This window comes from Leptopilina boulardi, unplaced genomic scaffold (genome assembly GCF_019393585.1).
Source record: "Leptopilina boulardi isolate dan_hultmark-lab unplaced genomic scaffold, ZJU_Lbou_2.1 LbouV2_224, whole genome shotgun sequence".
Taxonomy (NCBI): Eukaryota; Metazoa; Arthropoda; class Insecta; order Hymenoptera; family Figitidae; genus Leptopilina; species Leptopilina boulardi.
The window spans coordinates 3,306,277-3,324,834 of NW_026137779.1; the positions used below are offsets into that span (position 1 = coordinate 3,306,277).

The 18,558-nt window shown below is 26.5% G+C and overlaps 1 protein-coding gene across 12 annotated transcripts in view; it reads right to left on the reverse strand.

Annotated features, from left to right (window-relative positions):
- The window catches only part of LOC127279858 (1-phosphatidylinositol 4,5-bisphosphate phosphodiesterase gamma-1), a 449,077-nt gene that overhangs the window by 262,757 nt on the left and 167,762 nt on the right, over positions 1–18,558 (reverse strand). The window lies entirely within an intron of this gene.

Genomic DNA, 18,558 nt, shown 5'->3' on the forward strand with positions numbered 1-18,558 from the left:
GGTGGCCGATTTTTAAAAATTTTAAGAAATTTCAATAAAACGTATCTTATGGTGCTTTGTAGGGTTGTAAAAAGTTCTAAAGGTTTTAAATTGAATTAGAAATTTAGGTAATTACTCCTACTTTAAAATGCTAAGTGTCAAAATAAAAAATTCAAGATGGCGGATCCAATATGGTGAAAGAAGTAACAAAAAAAGCTATAATTCAATTGAAATTTGTCACTCAGGGGTTTTTAGGGTCGCTGAACACTAATCTGACATCAGATTTTAAATATTCAAAATGGCGGATCCAATATGGCGACCGATTTTTAAAAATCGAAACAAATTTAAATAAAAAATGGATTACGAGAGTTCGTAGGGTTGTAAGAAGTTCCAAAGGTTTTTTATTGAGATAGAAATTTAGGTAATTAGACATACTTTCAAATAAAAAATGGCCAAACACAAATTTCATAATGGTGAACCTAATATGACAGAAGAAGTAACAAAAAAAGCTTCAATTCAATTGAAATTTGTCCCTCGGGATTAAGATAAGTAGGTTACAGCCAATAAATGCAGGACTAGTAATGAAATTTAGGTACCAACTAGTAAAAGTAAGAAACGTTATAAATCCAACTAGTAAAAGTAAGACATAGCTTCCAAGCAATTGAGGCAAGGCCAATGTAGGTACCAAGTAGTAAAAGTAAGAAAGGGTATTAATCCAACTAGTAAAAGTAAGACATAGGTTCCAACTAGTAAAAGTAAGAAAGGGTAATAATCCAACTAGTAAAAGTAAGAGCGGTTATAAATCCAACTAGTAAAAGTAAGACACAATAAAAATCCAACTAGTAAAAGTAAGACATAGGTTCCAACTAGTAAAAGTAAAAAAGGGTAATAATCCAACTAGTAAAAGTAAGACATAGGTTCCAACTAGTAAAAGTAAGAAAAGGTAATAATCCAACTAGTAAAAGTAAGAAACAATAAAAATCCAACTAGCAAAAGTAAGACATAGGTTCCGACCAATTAAGGCAAGGCTAATTTAGATACCAACTAGTAAAAGTAATAAAGGGTAATAATCCAACTAGTAAAAGTAAGAAACAATAAAAATCCAACTAGTAAAAGTAAGACATAGGTTCTAAAACTAGTAAAAGTAATAAAGGGTAATAATCCAACTAGTAAAAGTGAGAAACAATAAAAATCCAACTAGCAAAAGTAAGACATAGGTTCCAACTAGTAAAAGTAAGAAATGGTAAAATCCAACTAGTGAAAGTGAGACATATAGAGTCCAACCAATTAAGGCAAGACCAATTTAGGTTCCAACTAGTTAAAGTAAGAAAGGGTAAAAATCCAACTAGTAAAAGTAAGGTCTACTTATCTTAGTCCCGAGGGACAAATTTCAATTGAATTGAAGCTTTTTTTGTTACTTCTTCTGTCATATTAGGTTCACCATTATGAAATTTGTGTTTGGCCATTTTTTATTTGAAAGTATGTCTAATTACCTAAATTTCTATCTCAATAAAAAACCTTTGGAACTTCTTACAACCCTACGAACTCTCGTAATCCATTTTTTATTTAAATTTGTTTCGATTTTTAAAAATCGGTCGCCATATTGGATCCGCCATTTTGAATATTTAAAATCTGATGTCAGATTAGTGTTCAGCGACCCTAAAAACCCCTGAGTGACAAATTTCAATTGAATTATAGCTTTTTTTGTTACTTCTTTCACCATATTGGATCCGCCATCTTGAATTTTTTATTTTGACACTTAGCATTTTAAAGTAGGAGTAATTACCTAAATTTCTAATTCAATTTAAAACCTTTAGAACTTTTTACAACCCTACAAAGCACCATAAGATACGTTTTATTGAAATTTCTTAAAATTTTTAAAAATCGGCCACCATATTGTATCCGCCATTTTTAATATTAAAAATCTGATTTCATATTTGTGTTTAGCGACCCTAAAAACCCCCGAGTAACAAATTTCAAGTGAATTCAAGCATTTTTTTTTACTTTTTTCACCATATTGGATCCGCCATCTTGAATTTTTTATTTTGCCACTTTGCATTTTAAAGTAGATGTAATTACCTAAATTTTAAGCCGTATTTGAACTTTTTTCATTTAAATCTATTCTGGGGGCGGGGGTCTCTCGTTGACGTGGAATGCCCCATATATATATATATATATATATACTATACTTAAAATACAAAATGTATAGAATATATCATAAATAGCATTTCGCGCAGAGTCATATTGCGGCATAGAAGCAAAGTGTAATAAATATTATTTAAGTTTTAGGTATATTTGATATTTATATATTTAATGTTTTTATGTTTATGTTTAATACTTATTAGTACATTTTTACTAATTTAAATTTTAACTATTCAAGGAATAAAAAAACTTTTTTTATAAATTTTTTTATTCTTTGTACAGTTAAATTTTAAATTAGTCATCATTATCTATCTACAGGACTAGGACTTAGTCATATTTTATCTATGTATATTGAACTTTGTAAGGACTAGAACTTAGTCATTTTTTTATCTTTTCTTTCTTCTTCGTTAATATATAAGCAACTTGTAATCTTCAAAAGCCAGATTTAGTCGTGACTACTTTCGGAGAAGGACTCCCTAATTATTAAAGAAAGTTTTAAATAAAACTCTGTGAATTTACTATTTGGAATCCAACAGTTTATTAAAAAAATGTCAAGAAATTTTCAATGAAAATGTCTTATAAAATGATAAAGACTAATATCTATTTCGAACGAATCCAGATTGAAAAATTTTAGGTATCTTGATATAAAATCCTATTTCTTCACATATTAGAAACGAAACATTTTTAATATATATATACCCAGATAACCAAGCGTACTAATCGTTATTTACGAGTACGGAGTACCAGTATTATACTAGTTTTATACCAGTACAAAATAATTATATATGTCGTACCAGTACGGTACTAGTACACTGAAAACGGTGCAATAAATGTTGGTGAAAAAAGTGGTTTATGATGCAGCAAAATAAATCCCACATAAATTCCTATATGATAAATTCTTACATGAAATCCTATGTAGGATCCTATATAGGATTTCATGTAAGAATTTATTATATAGGAATTTATTTAACAATCATATATATGATCTTACGTGAGGATTTTCAATATGATTTCATGTCAGATTTTTTGTAATAATTTTTTATTCAAGAATCGAAAAAAGATTTGATGTATGATTTGATATAGGAAAATTTCTGGTTAATGATTAAGCAATGAATTTTGGTATGTTTTTTAATGAAAAAACACGAATGAAATTGACATAAGAAATTGAAGAAAAAATTGTAGGATTTCACATAGGAATTTACATAATTTATTACCTAAGAATACGTTTATAAGAATTTACATCGAATCCCACGTCACATCATGTCTCAATTTCCTATATGATTTTTTATAAGATCCTATATAGTTTCTTACATGTCACATAGGATTTTATGTGGATTTTAATATATGAATTTATGTGAGATCCTATATAAGATCCTACATGAGAATTTTCAGTAGGGTAGTATGTGTGTTATTTGGGTATATATATATATATATATATATATATATATATATATATATATATATATATATATATGGGTAAATCTCAAGAGCTGGGTTCTTTTTGTTTAAAAAAAATTATTTTCAATTTAGTCGCACACTTTTTTCTACCATAAATTATTATTTTTCGACCAAATATAAGTAAATTTTTACCCGCGTAATTCATATTTCTTAATTGCTACTCGATTTAAACCATATTTTTCATTTTTGTGGTTATGAGTGCAGGTAAACGTATTTTTAAAAGAAAATATTTTCAAACAAAGTTCCTAACTCCATTTTCCTTAAACTTAAAAACATGTTCACAATTAAAATAGAATTTTATTTCAAGGAGGAAAATGAGTTTTATTTTAAAATACACACTAATTTCCATTTAAATTAAAACTATCTTCATTTTTAAGACTGATTAAACTTACGAGTAATCTTTATAGAAGATTTTATTTTTACTGTGATAATATCCTTATTGATATCAATCGTTTTATACTCAGAAAAGCTACTCCAAGAAAGAAATCATCTCTGTGGCGAAAGAAGGACTAAAATCGTAATTGGAAAAAATATCGAAATTAACAATTTCATATAAATTTCAAAATGTTTATTAGTACCTGACAAGATGTAAATTATAATTATAATAATAATGAAACTTCATGGATTTGATATAATTTTTCTAAATAGGGGTAGATATCACCCTATCCGAGACTTTGTAGATAATTTATTTTTAAATAATACTTTTTTAAGACCAAACACATGTACATATATATATAAAAGCAACAAATTTTCCATTTTTTTTATATTTTAGGGCAATTTTACTTATCTCTTTAATTTTCGAAAATTCACAATACTTTACAACCCTTTAAAAAACACCCCCTTACATTTGCCTAAACCTACATTCATCAAAATTCTACCCGGGATCGTTCAAATATATTTTTTTCTTCAAGGGCACTTTAAACAGACTAATGAACCAATTTTCTCGTGAAAAATTGTTCAATATTAACCCTTAATGTTAATTTTAGGGATAAGCATTTTTCACACATATTTATTTACACTAAAACAACAAATGACAAAAGGATATGTACATTTTTTTACGTATAATTCTTTGTGCTCGTCGAAAAACCATTTTTTGGGAACGAGTTACGCACTCGTTGCGCGTTTTCCCAGAATGATTACATAGAAATGTTAAGTGGCACAATGTTCTACCACCCAGATTTCTTTTCTTGGATAGCTGAAAATGTAAATTTTATATGGGCGAATGTTAAATAATGATCGCTCTAAAAGTATTATAAGAAAATTGATGATTTCAAAAATCAGCAAAAATGTAGTTACACTTATGAATAGCTCATTATCTCGCATATCACAAGTGGCACACTTGTCTAATACACATTTTTTAATTTTGCAGAACCCATAAATGAATGTCAAAAAACCCCAAGCATTAAAAACGATTGCTCAAAAAGTTATCGTTAAATGAAAATTAGATTTAATGCGAGTTACATCAGGATTTTCTCTATTTCTTCGATTTCAGTGAAGAAATATGTTGTTTAAATATCTATTTTTGCCTAATAAGACCATTTTTAATTTTTCACACTCGTGAGTAGTATTAACAAATGTAAATTAAATGTGAATTGACAATTTGGAGGTTTTTTGCAACGTATTTAATTTTTGAGAGGGTATCTTGCTTAATTAATGATTTATACGTTTTTAAAATTTTACGAAATAGGGTTATTTTTTTTGCACAACACTCTAATTATTATTTATGAATACATATTGAATCGAATACTAAACTTCAGAGTATCTGTTGAGCCATGAAAAATAACCCCATTTTTGTAAAATTGTGAACACGAATAAATCATTAATCAAAATACCCTCTTAAAAATCAAATATGTTGTACATCTAATGTAAATTTACAAAAATAAAAAAATTAATTTATATTCAAAATTAAATTGATAAAAATAATTATTTAGGTGATATTTAAACTTTATATCTAAAAAACAAAGGATTACCGTTTGTTAATTTTGAATAAAAAGCGTTTGAAATATGTGCATTCAAAACGACATTTTTTCATGACATTTTCATATTTAATTAAAATTTACGGCTGTTAAATAAAAAATCCAACCAAAACAATTTCATAAATTGAATTTGGGGACAATTTTCTGAAATTTGCCAGCAACCATTTCCTGATGATTCTCAATGGTTTGATCCAAACATGAAGAAGAATTTAAAGTTTACATAAAAATACAAAGAAATATTAAAAAATCATGTCTATTATAATCTTGATATTTGTCCATAGAAAAGAAATTAAATTAGTAAAGATTTAAATCATTATTTGGTTCTATTTCAATACTGCAAACAACTCCCGTTAAATATTTTTTTATGTAGAGAATATTCTTAATAAAACATTAAAAAAAAAAAGAAAATACAATTTAGAACTCTTTTCATCGTTTATATAATAAAATCAATTACATTAAATTAATTTTCATAATTTAAACAAATCATTGAAATTAACTATCACTTATATACTTTATAAAATATTTCTATTATCAACTTTTATATTTCGGTGTTACTAAGAATTCAAATTTAAATTGTTTAAAGTACAGGTTGTGCACACAGAGGGTGCTGATGCACGTCCATTGGAGCGCATGATTATTCCCCAAATTTCAATTTCATAATTTTCAAGACATCGAAATTCTTATTATCGAAATGTCATTTCACATAATTTTTATATTGCAAAATACCATTTAACATAATTTTTTCGAATAATCATTTATTTTAATTTTTAAATAATAGAATGATCTATTGACATAATATTTATTTTGACGAAAAATTTTTTAGCATAACTTTCATTCTTCCGAATGGTTATTTGTCACAATTATTAATTCTCCAAATGCTTACATAACCTAAAATTCATTCATACTAATCGCCATTGAATATAATTTGCATGTTTTTTAGATGTCATTTCACATAATTTTTATATTTCGAAATAACGTTTAAAATAATTTTTATTTTGACGAATGACTATTGGTTAGAAGTTTTAAATGTTCAAATTTCAATTATCTAGAATTTTCATCTAATCACATATCCATTTAGTATAATTTTTATTGCTTCGAAATATTATTTTACATAAATTTCAATTTTCTAAACTTTATTTATTATAATTGTTATTTTCTTAAAATCCACATAACCTAAAATTCACTGACACAATTTGCTATTTGACATAATTCACAAAACATAGAAAATTTAAATGTCCTAAATTCTGTTTTGCCGATATATATAATGTAGATTTAAAGTACCGTAAGATGGGTTTATTTCGCTTACCGATTTAATAATTTCATCAAATTACACTAAGTGCCGTAATTATGCGACCTCTGTATTTTTGATATTAACTTTTAATTTAAAAAAAAATTATCTACAATTTTTCCGTTTTATTTTCAAAAACTAATAAAATTCTGAAAGAATTGACAACTTAACGACCAAAAAATGTTTATTTTTAAAATCAGATACTTAACAAAAAGCCTAATTTTCAATTATTTATCTAATTTTTCTACATCACCTAAAAAATGCACATTTTTAAAGTTCATAAACTCTTTTTAAATATATTTTGTTGTAGAATTGCGATTTTTCACAAAAATTTATTTACATACATTTTTTGGAAAATGCAAGTAATGTAAATTAAATGAAATAAGTATAAGATCTTTAAAAGTATTTTTATAACAAAAAAAAATTTTTAAAAACCAAATAAATGCTTAATCTAAAATTGCATTCAAACTTTACCTATTGTTTTAAAATAAAGCATTACATTAATCTTCTTTTTTCATCTTCATAGAAAGAATAATTTTTATAATTTTGAAGACTATTAACAAATTAAAAATTTTTACTTGGCTTTAAAAATATAAAACTTTATTTTAGAGCTAAAATATAGATAAATTGGTGAAAAAATTTATAAAAAAATAAACAAAATAACACCGTCTTACGATACATAATTCATAAATATGAATACACCAGACTCAACCCAAAAGTTTTTGCTCAGTAAAAATTCTTTTTTCTCGTGAAAGTATATGGAAAATAAAAACTTTTCTCAGAAAAATCAAAATAATCTATGGAGCCGTTTTTAAGAATGGTCCCATTGAACATTTTCACCATTAAAAATATATTTCTTTGAATGAAAATAGCGAAAAGAAGTTTATTATTGTATTATAGAATCAGACGTGGATCCAGGGGGCACATATACATGCCCTCCCCAAGAAACATGGTGGTTAGTTTTGGGGTTAAAACCTCCACCCCCGTGAAATTTTGAATTTTTTTGATAAATCTAAGCAAACATAAAATCTTTTCTAAGACTTCTTTTTTTCCTACGCCCCTGAAGAAAACAAATGAACTTATAATAATTATCAATTATAATATAATTGATAGTTACAATAATAACTATCAAGGTCTTGATGGCTCTGCGGTTAGTGCGTTAGGTTTATAATATGCGTTTAGCGTTAGGTTAGGGGCTTTGAATCTCGGCGTCGGTTAGGATTTTTCAAAATTTTCGAGTTGTGCGTTCAATTGAATTAAGAAAATTTTAAAAATGTCCATAGATCGTGCGTTTTCGCATGCACTGTATAAAATATTAAAAAATTTTAACTGTCTGAAAAATGGAGCGAATATTACCCACGTTTAATGTGTCACTTTTACTTAAACAAATGATTGTACCATATTAAAAATGTCAATATTCCTTGATTTGGTAAAAAGAAAATCCCCACCTTTCAGATAATTGCTATTTTAATCATGGTAAGTTTACGTTCACAATGAGAATTTTCCCATCTGCTGTAATTTCTCAGTTATTAGTTATTTTGCTACATTAAAAGTTGGTATTATTATTACCTACATTGAAAGTGTCAAAATTATCTGAGATTTGACAATTATTTAAAATGGGATAATTACAAAATGTTATGTTTTTCATTTTAGATTCTGTATTTTTGACGCATTATAAGAACTGATATTACCAATGATTTTGTAGATTAAAATCTCTATCAGTGATAGTGAAAAAAAATTCAAGAAAATTCCCTTATGCCTTTTTACAGTGAGATGAAAATCGTTTAAAAGTGAATTTATTATGCTTTTACAAGATAAAAGAGATGTTTCGATTAACGACAACACTAAAATTTTAGTTCTATAATATTTTCTTAATTCACACTCGTATACAATACAAAACGATTATTATTTCGTTGGCAAAATTAATTTGTCAAACAGAGAAGTTGTCAAAAAAAATATTATAAGTTCATTTGTTTTTTTTCAGGGGCGTAGGAAAAAAAAGTTTCAGAAAAGATTTTATGTTTGCTTAGATTTCTCAAAAAAATTCAAAATTTCACGGTGGTGGAGGTTTTAATCCCAAAACCCCACTATGTTGCTTGGAGGGCAAGTAAATATGCCCCCTGGATCCGCGACAGAAACTGTAATACAATAATAAACTTCTTGTCGCTATTTTCATTTTAAAAAATGTTCTTTTAATGGCGAAAATATTCAATTGGGCCATTCTTAAAAACGGCTCCACAAATTATTTTCATTTTTGTGAGTAAAGTTTCAATTATTCATATACTTTCACTGGAAAAAAAAAATTTTTACTGAGCAAAGACTTTTGAGTTGAGTCTGGTTTAGGCACACCGTGAATAATTATTTAACAAAGAATATAATTTATATATACTTTTGAAACGCATATATAGAATAATAATAAATATTTTACAATACTGTTAATTATTAAAATGGTTCTTCAAACATTATAATAATATCGTGATAAATTTTTCAGATGATACAAAATGATACACGAAGAAAAAAATACATAGAAGTGCATCATTTGTAAATTAAAAAAAGATTTTTTAAAAATAATAAATGAATTTATAAAAGCAAATATGAATATTATTATTTATTTCATTTCTTATAATATTTTTTTTTAACCACGTTAACCTAAAAAGTTAAATTTCATATATAGAAAACTGTGTAAAGTACTTCTCTCTATAATAGTGTGTAAAGTATTACTTAACACATACTAAAAATGTTATTTTAGTGATCATTTTATTTCATAATTTATGGGAGATTCTCTAAAAACATTAATTTTTTGAAATGGAAAAATAAATAAATTTTTTAAAAAGAAAATTTATTAAAAATTATATTATTTGATTTTTTTAATTTAAATTTCACTTACCAAATTTAAAGGTTTATTTTTCATTGACACAATAGAAACAATTGATAGTATATTCTATAATTTTAACCTGAAACAAACCACCATATAAAAAAGCCAAAGGAATATCGATTTGAACATTTTTCTTATTTTAATTAATAGTAATAGATTTTCTACAAACCTTAAATGCCTTATTTTTTCAGCTGTCTCAAATTTCAATTTATACATTTTTCACTATAAAAAATATTGCTTTTCAAAAAATTATACTAGAAATTAACAACACAGGTATCAATTAAGTTAACCATCAGAATAATTGAGGGGCCACATCTGCCTTAGACTGAACCACAGCGCTTCGTCCGTTCTTGCATGTGGCCCCTCAATTGACAAATACCACCTCCTATTTTCAATATAGCAAACTAAACTATATTAAGTAGAGTCTAAAATTTCACTATAAACATAATTTTTTATATGCATACTACTTCTATTGTTGCCTAAATATATTTTTATGGAATCAAATGATTTTACTCTTGATAATCCAACATATATTTGACCATCATTGACCACATCTCTTCTTAAATCAATTAATATTTTGTCAAATGTTTACCCTTGAGATTTATTAATGGTCATTGCGAAAGCCAATTTTGTAGGAAATTGTATTCTTTTAAAAGTAAATGGATATAAATTTTCACAACATAAAGTTACTCGATGTAAAGAAAACAATATTTCCACTTTTATCACCCGTTAATATTTGATATTTAATTACATTAAATGATAAATCTAAAATAATTAACCTTGTTCCGTTACATAATCCTTGATTAATACTAACATTTCTAATAAGCATTACGACAGAATTAATTCTTAAGTGTAATTCTTGTGGTGGAGAAAGAGTATTCAAATATTCTGGTAATAAAACTTCAGTAAATTTTCCATTATCACAATTTTCAGTAGAATCAATACTGTTATATATTTTTCTCCATCACTATTTAAGAGACTTACCACCCTCTTATTAATATCATCAACGTCAACATTTCTTGATGCTAAAATTGCTCTCATTGACGAATCCTTAAATTTTTTCTGTTGTATCAAATGACTATACATTTCTTCAGTAATATCTACATTTCCTTGTTGAATAATATGTTCTGGTAATTGAACGTTTTCATCTACATAATTTAATTCACCATTACCAACTTGAAGTAGGAAATCTAGAAATTCTGTTTCCTCTGGTAAAGCTCTCATATTTTCTGTCAATGTATATTTTCTAAAATGTTTCCATATTTTACTATTTTTTATTGATAAATTTATAATTTCTGATCTAGAACCTCAGTCTTTTATTGGTAAAATTTGTCGGAAATCTCCTCCCAGGATTAAAATTTTTCGACCAAAAACTTCATATGTTTTCATTATATCTCTTAATAGATTATCCATAATATCAAGAGCATATTTTGGAGCCATTGGTGCTTCATCCCAAATAAAAACTACAATATTTTTTGAAAAGAGTCTCTCTTTTGACTAAACTTTAATATTTGAAGATGAATTACTGTACAGTGGAACAGGTAAGCCTAAGACTTTATGAACACTTTTCCCATTAGGAAGCAGTATAGCAGCGTCTGTAAATGCCATGTTGCAAACATTTATTCCTTTACTTTCTAATAAAGGCCATAAGGTTATATATAAAAAAGTTTTTCCAGATCCCCCACAACTATTAATATACAAGCATTTAGAACTATTGAGAGAAGAATCTTTTATGACTTCAAGTATATAATCAACTATATTTTTTTGTTAAATATTTAATTTAGTATAATTCTGCTCTCCTATTTTGATATGTTCAAAAATATTCATATCATCAACCTGCACAGAAAAACTGTCATCTATGTCTAATAATTCCTGAAAATCAAATAAATTATGTCCTTCATTTAATAACATTAATTTTATATGATTATAAACTGTTTTTTCAGCTTCAATATGGTCAATTTTTGAATTTTTTGAATAATCTTCTGACATTTGCCCCTTAAATTGTTCCCAAAGTTTTTCAGGATGTACAGGATGACAATGAATTAGAATTCTTACAAATAATTGTCGAAGTGAATGAGGCATCATTCTAAAGTAGCTTCTTCCATTGTCCTAATCCACTCACTATCATCTTCTATAAGTCCTAATGCCAAACAGGCGGATGTAAAAGTTTCATGAACAACTCCATTAACTGTTCTTAAACTTTGGAAAGAAGTTACCCCTTTTACTGTAAGCAACAATAATCTGAGGTGAAATAACTCCAATTGACGTAGATTTACTGAATAGATTCTTCCTAATACTTTTTCCTTACGAATTCTTTTTTTCCATTCATTAAGTTTAAAAAAATCCATCAATTTTGTATTTTTTTGCAAATCAAAAGAAACATTGTTATTATTTTTCCCTTCGCGAATGATAATATTCTGCTCATTTGGTAAATGTATTGGTATTGGTATATGGAACCACATTAGAATTATCAACAAAGAATCCATTTGGTCGTTCATACGTTTTATAATTATTTCTTCTCCGACAACAAACATAACAATTTTCTTCAGTTGTAATTTCTTCTTGATAACTTTTTGGAAAGTTTTTTTGAACATTTTCCTTCAGTCAAACACCAATCTCCACAAGGTCCGTGAATGTTATTTTGCATTATTATTTTATATAAGTTAGGGTTAATATTTTCAACAGTTAGTATTTTAAAATTTTCCTTCAATATAACTAACAAATAAATATGTGGCAATCCTCGCTTTTGAAATTCAATAACATAAGCATAAGACTTGACTTCTCCAAACAACTTATTGTCAACAATATGTTGTAGTAGATGTTTTACTTTTAATGCAAAAACCCTAACCTATCAGCAGCAGTTTAGTGAGGTAATCAATTTTCCTTCATCTATTTCCAATTTAGAATACATGTCATTGTAATAAATAAATCCGGTCTACCATGTCAACCAACAATAGCCATGGCATCCTGATATTGTTGCATCATATTACGAGGTGATCCTATAAAGTAGAAGGCAGTATAATCATTTTTCCAACATGTACATCATTTTTTAACTCATGATTTTGTAAATGATCGATTAGTCCTTGATATGTTGCACTTCTCAATTGAGTTTGATTGTTTTCACAAAATCGCAATTTATCTTTTTCTATTTTTACCTAATTGTCTACTACCCATTGTTGAAACAATCTTCCCCCATATAAAAATTGATTGAATTCCTTATCTCTTACAGCAATTTTGTATTTACAATAGGTAGACCTAGAAATAGTATAATTCCTACTTCTAAAATCACTATCACTACGAATCATATTAATATTATAACCTCTGTTTCCAAGTGGATAAAATATGGGATAGATCCATGACTCAACATTTGGATCTTAATTACTCAATGACTTTAATTCCTTAGTAGACTTGTTATAAACCGTTACATAGGATTCTGGTATTTCTCCTTCTGAATTTGTATTAAAAATAGCATCAACGTCATTAAAACTTTGAAAATTGTACATTTTTTCATCAAATCCTTTTTTCAACGTAAATAATAGTTGTAACTCTGGAATATCTTCATTATTTTGTCTTGCTAATTTAGCTTCTATTTTAATTACTTCTGACATCATCATAAAAGATTTTGTGTATACATTTGAAGTTCTCATAATATTTTCTATAGTTTGTAAAAGTTCTTCATCCAAATTTTCGTTACTTTTTAATCTATAACGAATTGCTTCTTCAGGATCATGAATAAACAATTCAATTTCTTATTTTAATTTCATTTTTCCCCTATATTTTTTTTTGGTATTCTGTCTGGCTCTTTTTTTATAGACGAAAGATCTACTTCGTCTGAAAGTTTTGTATTATTTTTTCTTTTCAATTTTTGTCTATTGCGATAATTTTTTTGATTTTCTGCTGCACTGTTTCTGACAGTTTTAAATAAAGGATTTGTTTGCTTTACAGTATCCTGTATATTCGCTATTGTAGGAATGGGAATTGTAGGAATCGTGTTTGAATGATTATTAATTTCCTTTGCACTATTTAAAATTCTTGCACAAGGAATTCTTGATCAATAATTTTATTAGGGTTTATTTTTCCACATGAGAGTTCTTCAACTGGATCACTTAGAAGACACTCCCAATCATACTTAACAATTAAATGTAAATAAATAGAATTTATTTTAGCCGAAAAACGACTTAAATGATTGTTTTTAAAAATTAACTTCAAATGATTTCTCATGTGATAATAATCATAACAAAGAGTGTTTGGCATTTCATTGAAAAATAATGATGTTGCAAATGCTATTGCAAATACTCCACAATCAACACTGCCTAACGGTTATTGGGTGAACTTTTGAAAATACCAAAGGTGGTTTAAATGGATATAATCCAATTAAATAGCTCATTTGATCCTCATTTAAAGAGCCTTTGTTAAGACTATCAAAAATATAAAGTCTTCTTCCATCATAGTAAGTGCAAATCCAGTGACCAGATTTGAAAGAACCACTAAAAAGAATTTGAATGTGCCTCTTATTTTTATCGATTAGAATTATCATATCAAGTACTGTAAACATAAAGTACTTTGCATATTATATAACATATTTGATTGTCTTGCCAAAAGCTTTTGAAATTCATGCATATGATCATCATTCAACATTGCATTTTTATTATCTATTATATTATAATTTTCATCACTTAAACTAACTATTTCTTTTTTATTAGCCATGATTTTATTTTGTAAATTTGACAAATATGATGAAAATCACTTTTGAATGAATAACTTCTTTTTTATTCAAAAGATAGAAATATGAAATATATGATAATACAATTTAATTTTAAATGTCCATTTCCATTTCTAGTTTTATCACATTTCTTTATTTTCAATTTTGCCTTTAATCTTTATTTTCAATTTCCTTGTATCCAATATTCATTTCCAATTACAATATCTATTTTCAATTTCCATTTCCAAATTTAATTTCCACTTCCAATTTCTATTTTACTTTCATTCAACATCCATTTACAATTAATACAATTTCAAATTGCAAAATATAAATCAATTTACATTATAAATATCTATAGAAAATGTCTTATATATCATAGAAAAAAATATAAAAACTGGACAAAAAAATTATATATTCAAATAATTAAATTTTATCACTTTTATACTAAAAATATTCTTATACTCCATCTATAAATTTAAAAAAATTTTGAATTTATATTAAGTTGAAATAACATTTTACTTTTCATAATGAAACTAAAAAATTAATTTTTATTAATGACATTTACATGTTAACATCTATTCTTCTCGAATATTTTTTTTAATAATAGTATAACAAAACCAATAAACATAGAGAAAAAATAACTCCTTCTTTCAAAAATATTTTAAAGAACACTTTTTAATAATATTCACTTACATAATATTCATAATATATTATATTGAATTATTTTTAACATTTTTTGAATGACTTATAATCACTTGAAAATAAAAAAATATATGTTACTGTGAATCAACAAAAAATTCAAATTTCTCACTATTAAAAAAAATTTACTTACACTAATTTACTTGCAGTTCACTGAATGTTCTATGATATTAAAAAAATGCACTTACACTGATTCACTTTCAGTTCACTGATTGTTTGACAAAACGACTCACTATTTCTTAATTGATACTTATACGACGAAAAAAAATATCTATCTTCAATTCGAAAAGTAGTGCGACAATAACGCTCCTACGTGCAATTTTTTTCAATCTCACTCGCACTCATGCTTACCACTGACTCATAGTGTATATATATATGGGCGATTCCACGTGAGATTTACCTATGACCTTTTAAATTCGCCTAAATATATTTTTTCTTATTCTTTGCAGAAAAAAGTGCTCAAATTTTCGAATTATGAATTTTTAAAAATCTGATTTTTTCAAGTTTTTTTGAAATACACCTAATTTCAATGACATGTAACTCTAAAAGTATTGAATTTAGAAATTATGATTAAGATACAAAAAAGTTTCAGTTTTTTATCGACTTTCAAAATATGTTCACGAAAAAAAAATTTTGAATTTGTTTATAAAAAACAGCGATTTTTCTTAAACAAATTAAATTTTTTTAAATTTAGGCAGGAAATTTTTTTAATTTTTTTTTAATTTTTACACACATGAAAATAAAAAGAAAATTTTCTAATAAGTTTTGGAGTGGGCCTGATGATCCTTTTGTCTATATAATTTGTTTTAAAAAAAATTTCACATTTTTTTAGTTTTTTTTTATTATATATATTCACTATAAATGGAATTAAATAATATATATGGGGTAAAATTCCTGTAGCGAACTAAGTGAGAAAAAAATTGATCGGATCGGGCTGTAACTTGCACATAGTTTAGCCCTAGGGGTAAGTAATTTAACCACGAAGTATTGTTCGGTTTTTCAAAATCTTTCGGAGAGGAAGGGGGTTGAATTTTTTTGGAAAATTTAAACAGTGAATTTTTGAAGACTTGTAACATTTAAACAGAAAGAAGAAAAAAATTTGTTTTATATGTCCTCATTTTTTATTTTCGAGATATTAATTAATTAATTAATTAATTAATTAATTAATTAATGTTAATAAAAAATGAAATATTTCACAAATAAATAAAGTTATTGCAATCCTGAAGATACCAAATCAAATCTGACGTAATTCCGCATGCAAAGAGCCCTATATAAAGAACTTTGGGTTAGTGCATTGTTAATAAACAATTGGCTAACTTGGCAATTGTTTATAAAAAATCCTCTATTCCAAAATAGTCCAAATAGGGCTCGTTGGATGCGGAATTACGTCAGATTTCATTTAGTATCTTCAGGATTGCAATAACTTTATTTATTTGTTAAATATTTCATTTTTTCTTAACATTAATTAATTAATTAATTAATATCTCGAAAATAACAAAAAAAGACATCTCAATATTTTTTGTGGTGAAAATACACATTTTTAGCTTTCAAAAAAAATAAATAAAACAAATAAAAAAGACCGAACTTAAAAAAAAATTTTCTTAATGTTTAAATTTCAAAAAAAGGTCAAAATTTGAATTTTTTAAAAAAATTTTTACTCCATTCAAAAGAGCAGGAAAAAACCTTTTGAAAACATATGGGACAAATTTTTCTTCTTCTTTCTGTTTGAAAGTTACAAGTCTTCAAAAATGCACTGTTTAAATTTTTCAAAAAAATTCAACCCCCTCCCTCTCCGACAGTTTTTATAAAAACTGAACAATACTTCGTGGTTAAATTACTTACCCCTAGGGCTAAACTATGTGCAAGTTACAACCCGATCCGATCAACTTTTTTTCACTTAAATCGCTATACAGGAATTTCCCTTCTAACAATAGATCAGGTAGTCAAGCAGACCTTCGTTTCTCTTCCTATATATATATATATTCAATACAATTTAGTGAAAATACAGTACCGTCCAGAAGTATCAGGACGATTACACGCGACTCTCTGAAAAAACATGCCATCACTTTTTCAATCATATTTCTGCAACAAAAGGAGATACAAAAAAAACTCAAAAACGATTAGAAAGCTTATTAAATTTTGAATAAAATAAGCCATGTTTGAAGCCATTCCGTTAATAATTTTCTGAGTTGTAGAGTGAGAAAGATGGAAAAAATATTATCAAATTTTCTAATTTTGGTCTCTTGACTTCAACATTTTCAAAAATCTAGAAAAATTTTTTAAAAACACAGAAATCTTCGCTAGAATTTCAGCTTTAAAATAAATTTTAGAAAATTAAAAAATAATAATCCGTCATCGAATTATCATTAAAAATGTGAAGCCGTGTTGCGCCCGATCGATGCTTTGAAAATCAACTGTGACGACTCGATTCCGGCTTCGCGCGGAAGCAAGCGGGAGATATACTGTAAGTACATAAATATCTAATAATAAATAATGACGTTTCACGACGAATATGTAAAGAAACTCGAAATTTCATCGTTCCCGTATAAATCCGACCCTGCTTTCTCTCCCGCGCGAAGCCGGAATCGAGTCGTCACAGTTGATTTTCAAAGCATCGATCGGGCGCAAAACGGCTTCACATTTTTAATAATAATTCGATGACGGATTAATATTTTTTAATTTTCTAAAATTTATTTTAAAGCTGAAATTCTAGCGAAGATTTCTGTGTTTTTAAAAAACTTTTATCTAAATTTTTCTAGATTTTTGAAAATGTTGAAGTCAAGAGACCAAAATTAGAAAATTTGATAATATTTTTTCCATCTTTCTCACTCTACAACTCAGAAAATTATTAACGGAATGGCTTCAAACATGGCTTATTTTATTCAAAATTTAATAAGCTTTCTAACCGTTTTTGAGTTTTTTTATATCTCCTTTTGTTGCAGAAATATGATTGAAAAAGTGATGGCATGTTTTTTCAGAGAGTCGCGTGTAATCGTCCTGATACTTCTGGACGGTACTGTAACTTCCTATCTTCCTCTTTCTAGGTAAATACTATAAATTCGTCTTTTTTTATAACGCAGAAAATCTAACGCATTCCCTTCTCTCTTTATTTAATGACATGGCATAAGATTGTCATCCTTCAGGGAAGGGTATTGCTTTCTTCTTCTTTTCAAAACAAATATCAATAAACTTTCTCCCTTTACCTAATTTGCATATTTACTCGATTTATTAAATGAATTTTATTAAATGAATTTAGTTAGATATAATTTTATTCAGTTTAATTAACTATAAAGTTCGCATATATTTATTGTTCGGTAGTGTACAGCTAAGAAGAAAAAACTTATTTTTATCTGTAATAGTAAGTAATATTTTTTTTATTAAACTAATTAACCCTTGCGTGCCTGAGCTGTGTTGTCTATTGAAAAAAACACGTATAATT